General features: G+C 34.4%; 1 pseudogene; it reads left to right on the top strand.

Moving 5' to 3' along the window:
* The first annotated feature begins 1,614 nt into the window (after nucleotides 1-1,614).
* The window catches only part of LOC149554859 (mitochondrial carnitine/acylcarnitine carrier-like protein), a 76,897-nt pseudogene continuing 58,626 nt past the window's right edge, over nucleotides 1,615-19,885 (top strand).

Genomic DNA, 19,885 nt, shown 5'->3' with positions numbered 1-19,885 from the left:
GAATCTAGAAGGAAGACACATACCTGATCTATCTTTCTTTGGGTTTCTTCTATAATTTTTTACATCTCTTGTACACACTTTTCATATGTTTCAAGGCCAGGAGGCTTTATATAATATTTTGAATCCCCTTGCACAAAACCATTGGCAATATAGTGTATCTTTGTGTATCTCCACAACATCACATCATTTATGTGTGTTTGAAGAGCCACACATATCTCTTCCTCCTGCAAAGTAATAGAGAATGCACAAGCTTGAACCAAAAATAATTTCAAAAGTTCAAATATACCTTGGATCTAAAGCCTTCAAAAATTGATTCTAGATTTATCAACATTGCATAAACCATCCATACTTTAAAGTGTTAGAAAATCCTAGGAAGATGTTATTCAAAAGAGTTGTTTCAAAAACCTACTAAGTTTTAAATTGAGATATGTGAAGTACTCCTGCAACTCACTTCTTGAAAAATACTATTTTATTACTACTACCAAACTATATAATATCTCTCAATTTAGCAAAATGTCAATTCAATAAAATGTAGCTACTCCTTCAGGACCAAACAAAAAAAATGAACCTCCTTATTATGAGAAGAAAAACCTATGATTAAAACATCCAATTAAGAATATAAAAAATATTATGTATGAAGAAGAAAATATTTAGTAATTAAATTCCTTCATTTAGTTCATTGTTAACAAGAAGCTTGAGCTTAGGGTAGGAATATATAAACATTAAACTAGTTCCAAATACAAACCACATATAATAAAAGTACAAGTTTATGCAAACTATCTTCTTTGGATACTGAAACCATGTGTATTTCCAAACTTTGGAATATTGATCCCTGAACCACAAAAGGAAAGAATAGGACTAATATGTATATTCATGATAATATTCCATGACTAAATAGAATTTCTAGCAAATACATAACAAAATAATAAAAATAATGCGTAAACAAAGATTTATAGATTTTGGGCTTAGTTGCTGATTCGTGAAATGAATTCGATTCGAGCACATGAATTAGATCCATGGATTTGAGATTTTTTTCCTAATTATGATTCATGGAGGATGTGTGTGTGTGTGTGTGTGTGTGTGTGTGTGTGTGTGTGTGTGTGTGTGTGTGTGTGTGTGTGTGTGTGTGTGTGTGTGTGTGTGTGTGTGTGTGTGTGTGTGTGTGTGTGTGTACATATATAGCAAATAATGAGAGAAATATAAAAATTTCAAAAACTAAATCATTTCATAGTATGAATCTATAATTCTAGTATGGATCTATGAATCTAGTATACTTGATAATTGATTTATTTTCATGATTATAAAAAAAATCAACACATTCACATTGAATTACTGAATTAAAAAATGAAACTATGATCATTGAGGATCATCGGATTGTGGTTTGGATATTTGAGGATCTGGGCAGAATCCTTAATTCTACCTATGGATCCTCAAGTTATGGCTTGAATCTAGCTTGAGGATCTATAGCCTCTGATGATCCTAATAGATCGACAAGAAGAATCAAGCACCCTTCCTGGATCCTCAAGGATTGCATCCAAATCTGGATCCAGCCTATCTAGGACAAATCCAACAACCTAATTTTCCAACTATGGGTTGTACCTTACACTTGCTTATATGGGATTTGGCACCAATGAAGGTAAGGTATCACAAAAAAAACTAGAATTGCTAATGGAATATAGTGATATAGTATAATATAAAATGTTAAATGTATTGACACCAATGAAGAATATTAGTGAATATATGCATTTGACTTCAAAAGAATATTTTTCAAATAAAGTTGCACGTATAATGATACCAAAAACAAAAAATAAATCATTATGAAAATTTTGAGTCACTATGCATTATCATTCATACCTTGAAACAAGGAAGAAATAGTATAGTTTGGATTAGTAATCCTATAATATATTGCTTGAAAATTCTAAAAAAGGTGGACCAATTAAGAAGGCCAGAGTCACAGCTCTTTAGGAACACTGCCAAAAGTTGTAGGGCCAAAGGCAAACTCCCCAAAACATACCTACGACCAAATAGGAAACACTAGCCTATAGGGTCTCACTATTGATGATATGAATATTAATACAACTACAGTTGGAGACTAAGAATCACTAACAATAACAAAACAAACAAGTTGATTGATACACCAAAGAAGTCATAGAATTTTCCATCTGTCTATCTTCAAAATTCAAGATTTCAAGCAACATAGGCTTTGATTGAGCTAGAATTTATTAAAAATAGGGTCTCCACCATTGAGTGTACTTTTTCTAGGATTTGAAGAACTATTCCAAAGCAAAGAAAGCACAATCATGGAATAGTTTTGTCATATATTTAAGTAGAGTATAAGAAAATTTTTAGTTCAGGCTATGAGGTAGTATGGTTGTAATAGTTGTGAATACTAATCTAGGACTCAAATTTTTGTAAGCTTGCTTTAGGGGGGAAAAGGAAGTAATCCATTGTCTAATAATCTATTCAACCAAGTGATAAAAATTAACCACATAGAAAGTGAGAGATGCAATAACCACAAACTGTAGACACTTAAAAACCTTTAGAAAATAAAGTATTTTTATTTTCTGAAAAATTCCTGATGACATTATCATTTATTAATTAATTAATTAATTAATTTTTATGCCATTAAATCCCTTTATCTTAATTAAAAATATTTAATTAAGGAATCCCTCTCAAAAATGTTTAAATCTTATTTAAACATTATTTCCTTATTTATTAATTATTTAATTAATAAATTGACCAAAAAACTCAAAATAAATAAAAAAATTATTTTTTGCCCAAAACTTGGCCAATTTCCTTAAGACCATTAACCTTTTCCAAAATTTTCTAATCCTTCTTTAATTTTGATTAAAGGCTAATCCCATCATTTCCTACCCCTAATCCCAACTCAAAATATTTAATTAAGATTAAATATTAATCCTCATGTTTATTAAAAAAGTTTTAATAAATATCTCCTCAACCCAAACCCTTGAAATAAATAAAACTTTATTTATTTCCTAAAAATATAATTTATCCTCATCCTAAGAAGTTCTAGACTCTTCTAGAAAGTCTTCATCCTCATCCTAAGAAGTTCTAGACTCTTCTAGAAAGTCTTCATCCTCATCCTAGGAAGTTCTAGACTATTCTAGAAAGTCTTTATCCTCATCCAAAGTCTAGACTCTTCTAGAAGATGTCTTTAAACCTAATCCTAATCCCCTCCTAACCTTGTCACATTCTCTAAACATGGGTTAAGACTTACTAACCCAAGCCAAAGTTAACAAATATCTCCTCCTTCACCCACCCTCATTAAATGCCATCCACTTGCCTATCCCTAAGCTAATCCTAAACCATCCTAATCCATCCTCTAATAATTTGCACAATCCTAAGAAAGCTTAAAACCTTCCTAATCAAGCCCAAGTCAAAATTCCTCTCATCTCCTTCAAAATATCCCAACCATAAAACTTTATGAAGCCCACTAGGCCATAAATGACTCTTCCAAGCCCTTTTATTGCTCTTACAGGCCATTATGAGGGTCTTTACGAAGATTTTATCCATTGAGCCTCCTTTGTTGACTCATCCTTCCCCTTTCCTCCATCCTCTCACCCTGTGACATGTGTCACTCCTTGATTGGCTGTAAGGAAGCACAATCCATGTGCTCTCCTCTCATGCAATCTGAGCCCTCCACGAGCTTTTTCCCATCCTTGCATCTTAGCCCTCAATCCCTCAAGCCTCTTGCCTATAAATTGGATCATTCCCCTTTGCAAAACAACACAATCCATGAAGTAAAGTCATAATGCCATTTTAAGAAGCCATTTTACATCAAAACCATACACTCACACCCAAATTCCAACTCCATTTGAAGCCCTTTTTGAAGCATAAAGCTTGAGCATATATCCTATCTATTTAGACAAAGCTACTCAACAAGAGAGCTTCTCATTGAGAGAGCCCATTAATGGCTCATATTCTCAATTGAGAGCTCATCTTAGTCTATCTTGAAGTTTATGAATTTTGTTTAGTTTGTAGAAGCTTTATTTAAATTTGGTTTCTATTAGCATACTAACATTGCTCATATACATTTTGGCATGCCCGGTGGGACCCCGCATGGGTCATCTTCATTAGCTTTTTTAGTCAACTTTTGTATGTCATTTGCTAATTTTGGCTAATTTTTTTTGTTTTTGTGATTGGTAGAATTGTATAAATTGGTTTTGTAGGTCCACATGAGCATGAAGAAGACAAAGGAACTCATAGTCTATCTCATAGTGTTTGCAGATTTTTTAAGGTTATAGGTGGACAAAGCACTTGGATTTCTTCTTCCTCTTCTTGTCTATATTCTTCTTATTCCATATACTTCTTCTTCTTCTTCTTGTGGGAGATCTTGGCCATTTTTTTTAAGGAAGCAAAATCATACACACTTCTTTTTAGTGCTTAAAATGAACCCCTAAATCATTCTTAAATCCATTAAAAACTAAAAATTTGCAAAAAAAAACTAAATCTTTTAACAAGTGAAACTAAACAAATCCAATCATTTGCATCCTTGCAACATCAAGGTTTTAGATGCATTCATGCAAAGTTAGGAACACTTCATTTTTGGGAATTTAAAAAGAACTTCAAGTTTCCATTTCAAAAGGTTCAAAATCAACATTAAGTGCACACTAAAATCTAAATCAAACTCAAAGCACCAATCAAGGATAAAATGAACCTCATTTGCAAATATTTTAAAGTTCTTTTAAAAATCTCATGAAACCTAAGAGTCCTAAATGGTTGCCAAAAATTGTCCTAAAAGCTTTGTTATTTGTTCCAAACAAATGTCTTGTTGCAAAATCTTCAATGTTGCTTAGGTTTTTCATGCATCAAAACAACCTAGGAATATCATTTTTGGGCTTAAAACATGCAAACTAGAACACAAAATCTTGAATGAAAACCGAAGTCCAAAGAGTCATTTTCACTTTTGAGTCCAAAAAAATCTTGAATGATCTAAGGTTAAAACAAAGCACTTCAAAGTTCTTAAAATAACACACAAAATCTCAATCTTGAAAGCTCAAAGGAAAAAACTTGAATGTTTAATCACTTGTCTTTGAATGCATGTTGCTAAAATCACTCTTGAGTGCCATGGATTAAAATCAAGTTTTTTTTTTTATGAATACATGATTAAAACAACAAATCCAATCTTGAATTCCATAGATCAAATAATCATCTTTTGGGGCATAAAAAGAATCCACATTTTTGAAATCTTCTAAGTTATAAAAACTAATAAAGATGCTTTGAGTAAGTTTGTAGTTGGACTCACCCTCTTTAATCACCCATCAATTTAACCATTGGTTGCAATATCAATGCCATCTATGGGGATGGGTCTACCTAAGAGGGTGTTAAGTGCTCCAAAAAGATCAAACTCCACTCACTTGGGTCTTTAGTGGTTTTTCTAAGTTAGAAAATTCCTTGAATGTGCATTAATCTCACTCACACTTCATTTGGGCATAAAAATTGGACAAATCTTGATGTGGAGGGCCTCTGGGCACACGCTTGGCAATCGAGTTTCACACATCTTTGTTTTATGCTTAAAACAAACTCACACTCAATCTTGAATGCCTAACAATCAATGAACATTGCATGGTTTGGACGCATTTTCAATGGCACTCGCATTTCTTATGTTGATGATCTCTCGACTTTCATTATGCTGACGATGCTGTCAAATTGGAATGAACATTGTATGCCATAATCACAAGTGTCTTCAGTCATAGCTTAAAAAATCTAAATCATCAATTGGAATAAATGTGTGTCTTTTAAAGCCCAAGATCATGTATGTGGTCTTGTTTTACACTTTTTAGGAGGCCTGCTTGGGGATGTCATCACCCCTTGGGATGACCTCAACTCCAGCATTCCGACAGATATAAAAATTAAGAGGTGAATCCAAAGACACCTCTCTTGGAATCAAGATTTTGTCACTCAGGCTAAGCCTCAAGGAACTTTATACCCTTGAGAAGTGAAAGAGGAGAAGTGGGTTACCGCTCCTTTCAGTTGTGTGACATCTTTTTGGTTTCATCTATGGATTTGGGCCTCACGTACCTTGCATATATCGAGGACTCCCTAGCTATAACAAATTTCATCCTTGTAGAAAGCTTCCTAGGATGTTGGTGTGTTTGACGTGCTTGCTCCAAAATTTTGTCTACTTATTTGTTCATAGCTTTTGAATGAATGTTTGCCAACTTTGGTCAAAATCCCAAAAAAGCAAAAATCTCCCAGCTCAAGGCATACTTAGCATAGTCACTGCCTCATCGGAAAATCATCCAAGCTCCCCCACTGCAACCGAATCTATCTAGTTCCTTGCTTTAGAACAATCCAAAATCCAAAGTCTCTCCAAATCATCCCCCCCATCCAGCTAGCAACCCAATCCAAAATCACACCCAAGCCTTTAGAGAGTTGTTGTCATTCTGCTAGAATTTTCTATCCAATCAATCCGACCAATCCACCAGCCTCACCAAGGTTATCCCTTTGACAGAGCTTTGTCTAGGGTAATCTAGCTTTGTCACTTGTTATCCCTCATCACCTTGAGCTAAAGGTTGGGATCCACGAGTGGTCAATCTCATGTCATGCCCATAGGATCATTAGTATATCCTTAAGTTGACACAATCTCCACCAATCCAGTGCATAGGAAAGCAAAACTCTCACTTTTTGATAGCATGCCCTTGAAGTCTTCCATCCACAAGAAATCCAAAAATCTCTAGCCAATCCTCCTTAGGTCTGTCATACAGCTTTGACTCTCCCTAGGAAATCCTTCATCAGCCAATCCAAAATCTATGTTTAATCCAAATCCAACCATGAGCTTCCGTGTTCATCCATATGCAAGAGCCCATCCCCATCTGACTCATCATCAAAACATGAAATCCCAAACCTATCATGATGTGTTTAGTCATATTGTCCTTGCTCTTGCCACCTCCTATTCCAATGATGATGAAAATCTTGTTGACTATGATAGGTATATTGAAAGCCTTAGAAATATTCCCCCAAGCATCCCACAAAATCCATGCATTCTTCCAAACTATCTAGTCATGCCATCTGATATCCCAGCTTCTCCTCGATCACCCAATCAACCAAGCTTCCAATCTTCCACCCCCATCACACTAGCTATTCCTGTCAATCCACCGCCACCTCCGACACACGAGTCTCCAAGGAATATCCTAGAGGAAACACAAAAAAAGTTGCCTCCAGCAGTCGATAAGCCATGTCATCTAATCCAACCATGTGAAGTAGTCAGTAATGAAGCTTCCCCATCTATAATATCACCTCCATCTCCCATAGCTATCATCCCCATACCATCCATCAAATTGCTTAAAGTCCTTCCACTTCCCACAAGCATCAAAATCCCACCATCTATCAAAACCCTCCAAATCCTATCCACATCACCTCCAAGCATTTCCCAAATCTCCCATAATGACCCTTATGCATCCATCTTCTACTCACCCATCTCCACTACTGAATCTCCCATCTATCCATCCGCTACCTTTGAAGAGTCCATTCCTTCACCTCCTATTGCACCATCCACTCCAAACCAATCATATCAAGATCTTGCCCAAAAGCATGCTGACATCCCCCAAAGCATAAATGAAGATATCATCGTACCATGTCTTCCATCCATAGTGCAGTCACTATCGCCTCCATCTCCAAAACCTTAAGCCATACCTCCTCTACTGCAGGATATCTTTTCATCCCATCAGCTAAATCAAGATTCTATCCTACCATCTCCTCCACTCCATGCTTCCATCTTACCACCTATCCAAGCTATTTCACCATTTATAATATACCCTCTTGGTTCAATTACATTCATCCATAGTGGCCTCCTCTCAACAGAAGAATTAAGAATAGTATCTCCCTATTGTAGTACATCTGATAAAGCACTTCCACCATTTTTTGCAAGCAAAAAGTATCCTTAGCTAGTTCAAATGCTCAATCAATGGCATTATCAAGGTCAAGGTTTAGGACCACAAGAGCAAGGAATCAGAAAGCCTATTATTGCACAAAAAAATCTAGGATTTCATGGTCTTGGATATGTATGCAAAGTCTCACCATCTAAAGGTGTTGGTACACCACACACCCAAACCAAGCCTATCTCCAAACCCCCCATGCCAGCCTCCCATCACTCCTTCAAGAAATCTTATGTCATCCCCCCTCCACCATCTTTGCAACCTAAAACAACCTACCATATCCCCCCTTCATCTACTAAATCCATTTTGGGTCCCTATGTCCCAAAATCTACCATCCTCCATCCTCCTATCAGCCATCATTCAAATCCTATTCCCTCCATTCCTATGCAAGATCAGCAAAGGCACATATCATGGCACATCATCCATCATCATCCCCCTACATGCTCTCCCATATCCTCTCCATCTCACAAAGCTTCTCCTAACCATCTTCTCAAAGCTTACCACAACAATGTAAATGCCAACCTCAAAATGAATAAAGCTAAAAACCCACATCCTAGGCAATCATATGTCTATTCTAAAAGACATACTCCAAAAAGGAAAAATCCAATCAAAGAATGCAAAATAATGCAAAAGCCTATGAAAAGAAAATCCAAAACCATGTGAATCCCAAAGAAAAAAGTTGAAACCCAATGCATAATGGCATCCACCATTGCTAATCCTCCATCCAATGACTCATGTCCCCCATCTCCTAACTCCATCTTGGGTGCCTATATCCCCAAGCACACTTCCACAAATCCTCCATCACGCCCGCATCTACCATCTATCCCCCATATGCTCTTTTCACACCCGTCCCAAAATGTGCCAATGTTGCTCTTGCAAGCATCCCCATCTCAAGCTCCTTTCCAACCTTTTCATCCCTCCATCTCCTACCATCAATCCCATCTAATCCAATCTATTGCATAAATCACACATCCAGTGTACCAACAACTAGCAACAAAATTGAACATTCCAGCAGCCAGTGAAAAACCCCAAAAAAGCCAAAATAACTGAAGAAAGCCAAAATCATTCCAGCTAAGTCCAAAGTCAAAAAGTCAAAAAAAATAAAGAAAAATAAAGCGTCCACTGGTTAAAACTTGGCAATTCAAGCACCTTTAATAAAGTGTCCACTGGTGAAAAATAGCATACTAAAGCTTGAGCATACATCCTATCTATTTAGACAAAGCTACTCAACAAGAGAGCTTCTCATTGAGAGAGCCCATTAATGGCTCATATTCTCAATTGAGAGCTCATCTTAGTCTATCTTGAAGTTTATGAATTTTGTTTAGTTTGTAGAAGCTTTATTTAAATTTGGTTTCTATTATCTTGCAGTCCATTCTCTCCTCTTCTACTCTAGCCTTGGGCATCTTATTTTCTTATCTTTGATGCCATGCCACTTGCGGCATCACATCAAAGAGGGGAAAAATGTAGACACCTAAAAACCTTTAGAAAATAAAGTATTTTTAGTTTTTGAAAAATTCCTGATGACATCATCATTTATTAATTAATTATTTAATTAATTTATTTATTTATTTTTATGCCATTAAATCTCTTTATCTTAATTAAAAATATTTAATTAAGGAATCCCTCCCAAAAATGTTTAAATCTTATTTAAACATTATTTCCTTATTTATTAATTATTTAATTAATAAATTGACCAAAAAACTCAAAATAAATAAAAAAATTATTTTTTGCCCAAAACTTGGCCAATTTCCTTAAGACCACTAACCTTTTCCAAAATCTTCTAATCCTTCTTTAATTTTGATTAAAGACTAATCTCATCATTTCTTACCCCTAATCCCAACTCAAAATATTTAATTAAGATTAAATATTAATCCTCATGTTTATTAAAAAAGTTTTAATAAATATCTCCTCAACCCAAACCCTTGAAATAAATAAAACTTTATTTATTTCCTAAAAATCTAATTTATCCTCATCCTAAGAAGTTCTAGGCTCTTCTAGAAAGTCTTCATCCTCATCCTAAGAAGTTCTAGACTCTTCTAGAAAGTCTTCATCCTCATCCTAGGAAGTTCTAGACTATTCTAGAAAGTCTTTATCCTCATCCAAAGTCTAGACTCTTCTAGAAGATGTCTTTAAACCTAATCCTAATCCCCTCCTAACCTTGTCACATTCTCTAAACATGGGTTAAAACTTACTAATCCAAGACAAAGTTAACAAATATCTCCTCCTTCACCCACCTTCATTAAATGTCATCCACTTGCCTATCCCTAAGCTAATCCTAAACCGTCCTAATCCATCCTCTAATCATTTGCACAATCCTAAGCAAGCTTAAAACCTTCCTAATCAAGCCCAAGTCGATATTCCTCTCATCTCCTTCAAAATATCACAACCATAAAACTTTATGAAGCCCACTAGGCCATAAATGACTCTTCCAAGCCCTTTTATTGCTCTTACAAGCCATTATTATGGTCTTTATCAAGATTTTATCCCTTGAGCCTCCTTTTTTGACTCATCCTTCCCCTTTCCTCCATCCTCTCACCCTGTGACATGTGTCACTCCTTGATTGGCTGTAAGGAAGCACAATCCATGTGCTCTCCTCTCATGCAATCTGAGCCCTCCATGAGCTTTTTCCCATCCTTGCGTCTTAGCCCTCAATCCCTCAAGCCTCTTGCCTATAAATTGGATCCTTCCCCTTTGCAAAACAACACAATCCATGAAGTAAAGTCATAATGCCATTTTAAGAAGCCATTTTACATCAAAACCATACACTCACACCCAAATTCCAACTCCATTTGAAGCCCTTTTTGAAGCATAAAGCTTGAGCATACATCTTATGTATTTAAACAAAGCTACTCAAAAAGAGAGCTTCTTATTGAGAGAGTCCATTAATGGCTCATATTCTCAATTGAGAGCTCATCTTAGTATATCTTGAAGTTTATGAATTTTATTTAGTTTGTAGAAGCTTTATTTAAATTTGGTTTCTATTAGCATACTAACATTGCTCATATACACAAACAACATGCTTTTATTTTGCAAAGTTGCCACAATCTATAGGAAAATGATTTGATTTCCATATGCTGTAACTTATTTATCATCATTTTGATGTGTAGAAAGCCTTTTGTTCCTGAATTTAAGAAAAGAGCATGGTGAATGAGCTTACTTTTTCAGGACGAGTACTCTCATTTGGTTTCTGATGTCTTCTTATTTGGCCAACCTTCCTTGGCTTTACTTCATTATCCATAGGCCCAAGCCTATAAAAATTAGTCATATAAATGTCATTAAAATTAAATAAATTATAATTAGAAACAAGTTGTTAAAACTTATAGTGTAGAGGCACCTGCATCATGACAAAAATTTGTAGATGTATTTAACCCCAATTTTTCCCATGAGATATAGATATGATTATCATTACCCCATAAGGATGCATTTCCATTACTCTTGTCACCATATCTATAGAAGTTGATGAAATCCAACTCCACAGCTCGCCAAGATCACCTACATGCAAAATAACCCATCGAAGGGAAACCAAGAAGGAAAAGGTGGAGCTTGGAAAAACCCTAAGTGGACATGAGAGAGAACATATTGCAAAACAATTAAAATGCATTTACAATAAAAATGTGTTGAGAAAATAAAATGAGAGAGCTCAAATATATAGGCCTCATAGAAGCTTGTAGAACAAGTTGGAAAGAGGTAGAAGATAAGGTTGACAACCAAACATCCACAAAAAGGTGGAACATGCTAGAAGGGAAAAAACTCCCATGTTGTCAAAAACTCATCACTAAAACCTTTAACTACTAAATATTAAATAAATTCATTAACTTAAGTAAGCTTAAGTAAATAGAATAAATAATTAATTATTTACACTAACACCCCCCCCCCCCTTAAGTTCAACTTAGGGGAATGCCTTAAGCTCACAAAACTAAGATGAAAATACAAAATGGGTCCCGAAAACAAGGCTATGTTAGGTACCCGTGTACAATGCAAAGAGATGCAACCTCTAAAAATGGAGAAAGAGAGAAAACCACATGGGAAAAACCCTCCCCCAAAAATAGGCAATCTAGTGAAGAACTGAAGAAGCCTCCAACTAGGGGAATGTCCCCTAAAACAGGAATAAAAATTGATCATGAAGAGCATCACTAAAGCATGAAGAAGGCACAAAATCTATCATTAGAAAGAAACTACTAATTTGAAGAACCTCCATGGAAGAAGAAGAAGGCATGAATCAAGCATGTCTATATGGTAGATGACCCATATCACTGAGATGCATAGGTAGCTAGCCACTGTAATCACCTCATATATATGATCAACCACTGAATGCATAACTCACATTATCGAACCATCAAACCAAGGATGCATTAGAGAAACAATATAACCCCCCCTTAATGTAGATGGGGTAAGATGATAGGCAACTAAGAAGGTGGGCCAAAATCCCTTGCAGATAGAACCAAGAACGACGAGAGAGGGAGAGGTACAAACACCTATAAAGACATGGACACACTGATGTTGCATGGGGCCAATGTTGTGGAAGGGACACTCACTTGAAAAAGGCCAAAAATAACAAACAACTATGCCCCCATGGTGTTTTATAAAAATAGTGCATGTACAACTATCTCAAAACAATGTTCATGAACCTAAAATGCAAGAGTGACACTTTATCTCAGTGCATATACATAAAAGTGCTTACAAATGATGTCTACAATGATCAAAAAAGGAAAAAAGCTAATTGTTCCTATCACAACAAACCCATCACATTTTTTGGAACATTTTCCCATTTTGATATTTTAGTTTAATCATATGAATAACAATGCCTACCAACCAAGGGAATGAATTTTATGGAGTATGGACAATTCCAAACATTATTTTTTTCTGACCAAACCCACAAAACCAAACCAACACCAAGGCTAATTAACATAGGAATGTTTTCAACTGCATGTCTCAGATGAAGCTTCCTCTAATTTATCTGATCATTTAGAAATAGTAGCATACAACATATCACCTTTTCATGCAAAGGTTGGACAATTATTCCTTACAATGCTAGAGATCTACTAAGAAATAGTTATACAACCAAAATCAAACCACTAGCTAAAGAAGTATGAAAGAGAAATCAAGTTTTGGTATCAAGAGCTTTTGTAAATGTAAATGGCTTTCAATCTCATTGTTGAATGCATGTGAAAAATAAGGCACAAAATTCATGTTACATAGATTTTGTATTATCAAACCTAAAATACTACAAACAACTGAAAAATGTATAGAACCTTGCATAATATTAAATCTCACACCTCTTCAATAATCTCACATATGTAATTCTTAAAGAAAGGCTTGTTTTCTTATCTTAAACTAAATAATCAATTTGACTTATGCATGTATGAGTTGTAGTTTAAGCGTAAAACAACCAACAATTCAAACATCTTCAAAGGTAACACACAAAATATTTACCATAAACTACATTAGCAAGAACATAAATTTTGAGCCAAGATATTCATGTACCAATTCTCTTGGTTATGTTCTCAAAAATTTCTCATAAACTAGGCTATCGATCCCATCATTAACAAATCAAACCATCAAAATGAATACCAAAACAAATCACCATGAACACCATTAGCCATTTTCTTTTGTTCATTTTTTCATTTTCTTGGTTGTTGATTGGTCCATTTGTGCAAAAAGTACTACTTTTTGGGTGAGCAACTACTGGGGGGTCTTAGTGGCTGGTATCATTGTGATGGCCACAAATTATCCTCTAAATCACAACTTGGTATTTCATGCTCACCAATCACCAAACAAGACCTATGTTATTGGATTGAAAGTTCCTAAAGGATCGGTTAAGTAAGTTGGAATAAAAACATTACTTTGGCACTTATTGCATTCTACAAATAGGTACTAAAAACCTTATTAAGATTTACTCCTCGAATGAAATTTGAAAACACTCTTGTTTTAATGGTGGAATGATGAATTTGAGTGTACTAGAAGAGCCAATTCATGGGACACATATGATATGTATCACTATGTCAGACTGGAAGAAAAATAAGATCATGATGTCCTAATTGTGGGATTGATTTATCCACCAGGGCATGAAGTAACAACCACTGATAAAATCAAGCAGACTAGAAAAGTGAAAGGAGTTCCTAAATGGTTGAATAGCTCTATTTTCTCTTCAAAACCATCTAATTCTAGTTTTAACCTGAATTCCAAGGCTAGTGACACACCTTAGGGAAATGATGGTGCTCAAGTTGTTCTTTAGGGGAGTGCCAATGCTGTTACAAGGGATCTGCTACTAGAAAATGCAAAGAATATTTGTGATGATAGGAGCCCTATGGATGGGGCTATTGGTATTTTAAATAAATAAGAGTCCATTTCAACATGCAAGGCTATGAAGGAAAGAAGGAAAGCATTCAAAGTAAATGTGATAGAAGTGATGAAGGCTAAAAAAGAATGAAGAAGGAGGAAAGAGACTATAGGAATTGATAAGGCAGTAAGAAGAGGATGAATTTGAGTAAAAGTATGACAATAAAGAGGATAAAGATGTTGAGGAACCCATTAAGATAGAGGTTCAAGTAGTTGGAGAAGGAATGACCATTGAATTAGACCAAGAAGTAGAGCCAAAGGAAGAACAAATGTCCAAAAAAGAGGACAATAATTGAACCTGATCTTATTATCTTATAGGCTTTTTTTTTTTGCCTCATTTCAAAAACATGAGTGAGTAAAACAACATTTTTTATTCCAAAAGAACATTAAGTTGAAGGTTGCTACATTTTTCTTCAAAAGTGAGACAATGAGAGAGAACCATACACCAAAAGGGAAGATCTTAGATTTATTTATCAAATTTGAGAAAAAAAAAAAAAAGGTTTTTCAATTTTTTTCCTATTGAGTTTCATTTTATTTAGAAACTTTATATACATAATAAAAGAGATACATTGTAGTTCAATTGACCCATGTGTAGAGATATTTATTGCAGCTTCACCTCATTGGTAATATACAACAATGATTGAATAGTTTCATAGTGCTAGGTGTTATCTTGGCATTCTAGCCAATGTAGGAATGAATGTAAGACCTTGTATAGTCAAGTGAAAGCTCACCTATGCACTATTAAACAACTGAGGAATAAGAATTTGTTTATAGAAAATAAAATGATTTTCCAAAGCAATAGGCACTAGATACATTAGAATTATAAAGATGCTAACATGGTAAGTAAAAGATTAAGAGAATGAAAACAATGATTTAGAAACCTCTAATTGGCTTAGCATAAGTTGTTGGCTTACATCCTTTCATGCTAGTAAGATCTATTACATGAAAGAGAAAATGATGATGAGATCATAGGGAAGTAGCTTATGTTTCCCAATAGTATTTTAGGTATAGCATCTTCAAGAGTGAGCAAGTGGCATCCTACAAGAATGTCTAATCTATGTAACTATCTAAAATTACACAAGCTTCTTAACATTAGTAAAAGGAGAAACTTTTAGCCCAAAGGTCTCATCTGAATATCTATTTAAAATCATTCTAATGCTGTCATTAGTGATAAATAACTATGTTTTGTCATGATATGAGTAGTTTCTCAATTGCTACTTTCATTGTAATGGTCATTATGATTTTGATTTAAGCTTATCACGTTGCGATTTTGATTATGCTATCTCCAACCATTTTTAATGAAAAGAACATCTGTAGACAAGATAGAGGATCCCTGATGAAAATTTAAATTTATCATCATGGTGGAGGGTTTCCTACCTCTCTCTAGTGATCATATTATATAAACAAGACAACTAAAATAGAGGGCCCTTGAGGCCTATGCAAAGGAATGGGAGCTTTATTAGCTACAGTAGCAACACTAAATGTAGTTCTCTTTGCTAAAAGAGGATGGATGGAAGCCTTAATTAGAAAAGCAGCTAGGATTCCCCTTTCTATGCAATAGTAGGTAATTTGTGAAGTAGGGATGGGCATTTTTGTGTCAATTCTAGCATGCCCAACTAAGCTAGTGAAGTGTAGATTGCAAGCTCAAAGGTCTCTTGCCACTGGAGAAGCTACTACAATTACCACTGCTAGGACAACAATAGGTAAAGGAAATTTTTTTCCAATTTTCTCATTTGGTAATTTCTTTGTATGCTTCTAGGTTGCCACCTTCAAAGTTAACTATATATTAATTGGTTGCATTTGTAGAATTAACAATCATGCATCACAAGGACTGATGTAGTTGTACTATGATGTGATTGGTGTAAACTTCATCATTCTTGATAATAAATGATGGTGTACATCAGGAGGCTTCAAGCATGGAGATGAACTATTGATGATTTCTTTATATAATGGGAAATAAATATTCATTATTAAGCATCCAACATGGTGCATAGAAATCTTGAGATTTCTTTCAAAGTTCAAACCCATTAGAATCAACCTTGACATTGCATGGAATCGGGGATTAAACCATAATAGTCGAATGAAATTCATTTGTATGTCATTTGAGCCCTACTAATACACGCGATAATATATTACTCATAAATCAGTTGTCTTCCCTTAAAGATTAGCATAAGATTTTTATATTAAGCCCTTCCAAATTCCTATAAAATAGGTGCATCCATAGTAGTAGCAACATCCATCAAATACGATGGACCATTCAGTGTAGAAAAACATGTTTTAAAGTCTAAGGGAGGGATTTTAAGACTATTTAAGGGTCTCACTCCTACTTTAGCATGAGAAGTGCCTAGAAATGTAGTTATGTTTAGTGTCTATGAGAGAATACAATAGTATTTGGCTAGAGGACAAGATACTTCTTGATTGAGCCAAAGTGCTCTCCTTATGTTATATGGGCTTGTTGGTGCTACTTTCTGGTTAGCTATATATCCAATTGATGTCATGAAGAGTGTTATCTAGGTTAATAATTAGCACTAGCCAAAGTACTCTGGCCCAATTGATGCATTTAAGAAAATTGCTTCTTCTGAAGGGATCAAAGGTTTGTACAAGGGCTTTAGGCCTACCATTGCTAGAAGTGTTCCTACTAATGCTGCATGTTTCCTTTCCTATGAGGTTACAAGGTCAAGTTTGGTATGATAGAATATTTAACCAGAATTTTGGTGTATTGCACAATTTCAACAACAAAAAATGATTTAGGGAATGGGTGCTTTCTTCATTTGAAAGCTACTTTCAATTCTATAGTTTCACAAAATTTAATCATCTCTTTTAATGAAATTGGCTTATTTTCATGGTCTTTTATTCATATTTAATTACATTTCATTTATCTTTCTCAAGACCTAAAATTTTTTTACCTTTGTATTAGAGCCTATATATAGACTTCACAATTTGTTGGTTTTTACATCAGTTATCTTATCATTTACAAGCAAGTTCATATCTCATTGATCATTTAATTCCTAACATGCAGCTTAAAGGAAAATAAAATAGTTACATGATTTTTGTCCACATCTCATTTGCCAATAATATAATTGTAGACTATAATTGTTTTGTTTGTTTTAAATTTGAATTGGATGGAAGTATCAAATAGGGTATGTACTAGTTTTGTCTCTGTGCTTAATACACATATGAGTTCTATGCTTAATACACATGTGGATTGAATCAAACCAACTATTTCTAAATACACGTGTTGAAAATATTATCAAACCAGATCTCTATATGTGCTTAATGTATTGAATACACATTTATCAAACTGACTCTATTATTGCCCTAAAACTATGTTCTGACTATATTTCTAACTAAGTATTATGAAAATCTGAATTGACAAAAACTCTAGTACATAATGCATTTGAGATTAAATGGTGAGGAAAAATATAGTCAAACAACTTAGTCTAGCCAGTTCCATGTGTTCCAAATTTTTTAAGTGAAGTGCATTTAAAATTAAGACTAATGAATAAGAACAAGTTCAAGTTTAATTAGCTATGTTGAGATCCGGTATAATGTTCTCAAAGTTTTCTTTGTAGCTTAAATACTTGTGTCTCTAGAGAAATTCATTTGTTGGTGATATAAAGAAATGGTTTTAAAGATGATACAGAGACACTGCTTTCAATCATCGAAGGCAATGTTGTTGACAGTAAGGGGGTCTATAAAAATCAAAATAATGCAATGAGATGGTCATCATGTATATAAATACAAGAGTAGTTATTCCTGAGTGCATCAATGGAAGTAAAATAAGGTTTGTGATTAGTCAAAAGACATCACATACAATGAAAACAAATGCCATGGAATGTTCAAACACATTTATTGTAATGGAGATTTGTTTAGATGTTCCACTATTTCAAGGATGTTTTGACTAGTTTTTAAGGTTTTCTAATTAAGAGACTCTTCATGGAATAGAGACATCAATTTAATGATGAGATCATATCATCTATTTTAAAGAAAAATATTTACTACAACATAAAATTGCATCTGTAAGTAACTAAAGAAACTTATGAGTTAACAAAATAGTGTCAATGAGACATAAAGCTTACCTTATTGGCAATGGAATACTTAGCACCATTAATGGCATGGCATGTTTCTCATGCAATACCTTTCCTTTTTCTCAATCATGTTTCAGGTATTCCTTCAAAAGTGTCCCTTACAATAGTTGCTTCTGTTTCTCTACTAAGCATTCCTCCAATAGACTTCTAACTAGATCGAGTTTTACTATCTTTACTTGATGTAAGATTTGTTTCATCTATTGAACCCCACTAATCAATATTTCCTTAAGGCCTTCTAGATTTCATGCCAACAAAGGATTTTTTAACATCCCCATGTAGCACATTGACAAGATGTAATTGATGAGGTGATCAATAATGTAAACTAGTTTTTGAGATTGGTGAAAGGCTTGACATAAAAATAGGTATAGAATTTTTAGTTTCTTCATTCAAAAAATTGTGACATAATTATTGATCATTCCTGATATTGCTTAGCCTGTGCAACAACTATAAGATGCTTCATCAATGTAGATGAGACAAAAATCTCCAAGTCCTTTGACATTTTAAAATAATAAAAATAAATGTAATATTAATGCATACCCATTCTTAATAATGGACATGTCTATAAGTTTTCTTCCTTTCTCTATATGCGACTCTACACAATATGGAGCTTTCTCAAACTCGATAGCTAGGGAACCATTTATCTTCAAGTTCAATTTTTAAGACACTGTCATCGTATCAATTGCAGGTTCAACGACACTTCTTAAAGGGGAAGTTTTCTCAATATCTAGTTCTACTCAATAAATACCCTGCAACCTCCTGATAAAATTAATTCTAAAATGCATAATGAGTAAAGGTAAAGGCATGGTTATAAATAGAAATCACACATTTATTACACATACACAATGAATTTATAATTAATGATATACTTCTTGGAAATTTGATTGAAAAGATCATTGTTGAAGATCAAAGAGGAAGATTGTTGCAAGGAAGGAAGTTGGTTGATAACAAATGTTTTCAATCATTGTTTTGTCATTGATGTCAAACCTGTTAATTGTAGGAATGGCAATTACTTATAAGATCCAAGTACTATCACTTAGTTGATTGATGAAGAGGATTTGATCAACAAGATGTAACAAGAACACCTAAGGGAAAGGTTGAGTTATGGTTTTGTAATGAAGTGCAAGGATCAGCTAAGACAATGGTTAAATGATGTATTGATAACATACTCTAAGTTATAAAGGTTGGTCACACCTAGAAACACTAGAATTATAAGTTGTAACAAGGCTAACTGCAAAGCTTGAACTAAGTTCATTAGTGGGTGTTGAACAAGCTAGTTCAAGCCGAGAAAATTTTTAGTTAGATTCGAGCATCAAAAAATTCTAGTGTGTGCTGAGTAAGACAAAGATGTCAAGTGAACTTCTTTAGGTGTTGAGTGCCAGTAAAATATAGTGAATGTCGAGTGAATTCATAGTGGGTGTTGAGTAACATAGTGTGTACCGAGTGCTAGTTTTCCAATAGTGTCAAGCTACTGCATTATGTGAAAAGTCATAGATTGGCTAGATTTGAGCTGCCATGGTTGTTACCTATAAATTTGTGAACCTAATGGAGCATAAGGATGAT

The sequence above is a fragment of the Cupressus sempervirens genome, chromosome 5 (genome assembly GCF_028749045.1).
Source record: "Cupressus sempervirens isolate cs-2001-9-10 chromosome 5, ASM2874904v1, whole genome shotgun sequence".
In the NCBI taxonomy this organism is placed as follows: domain Eukaryota; kingdom Viridiplantae; phylum Streptophyta; class Pinopsida; order Cupressales; family Cupressaceae; genus Cupressus; species Cupressus sempervirens.
This window is presented reverse-complemented; position numbering and strand designations above follow the sequence as displayed.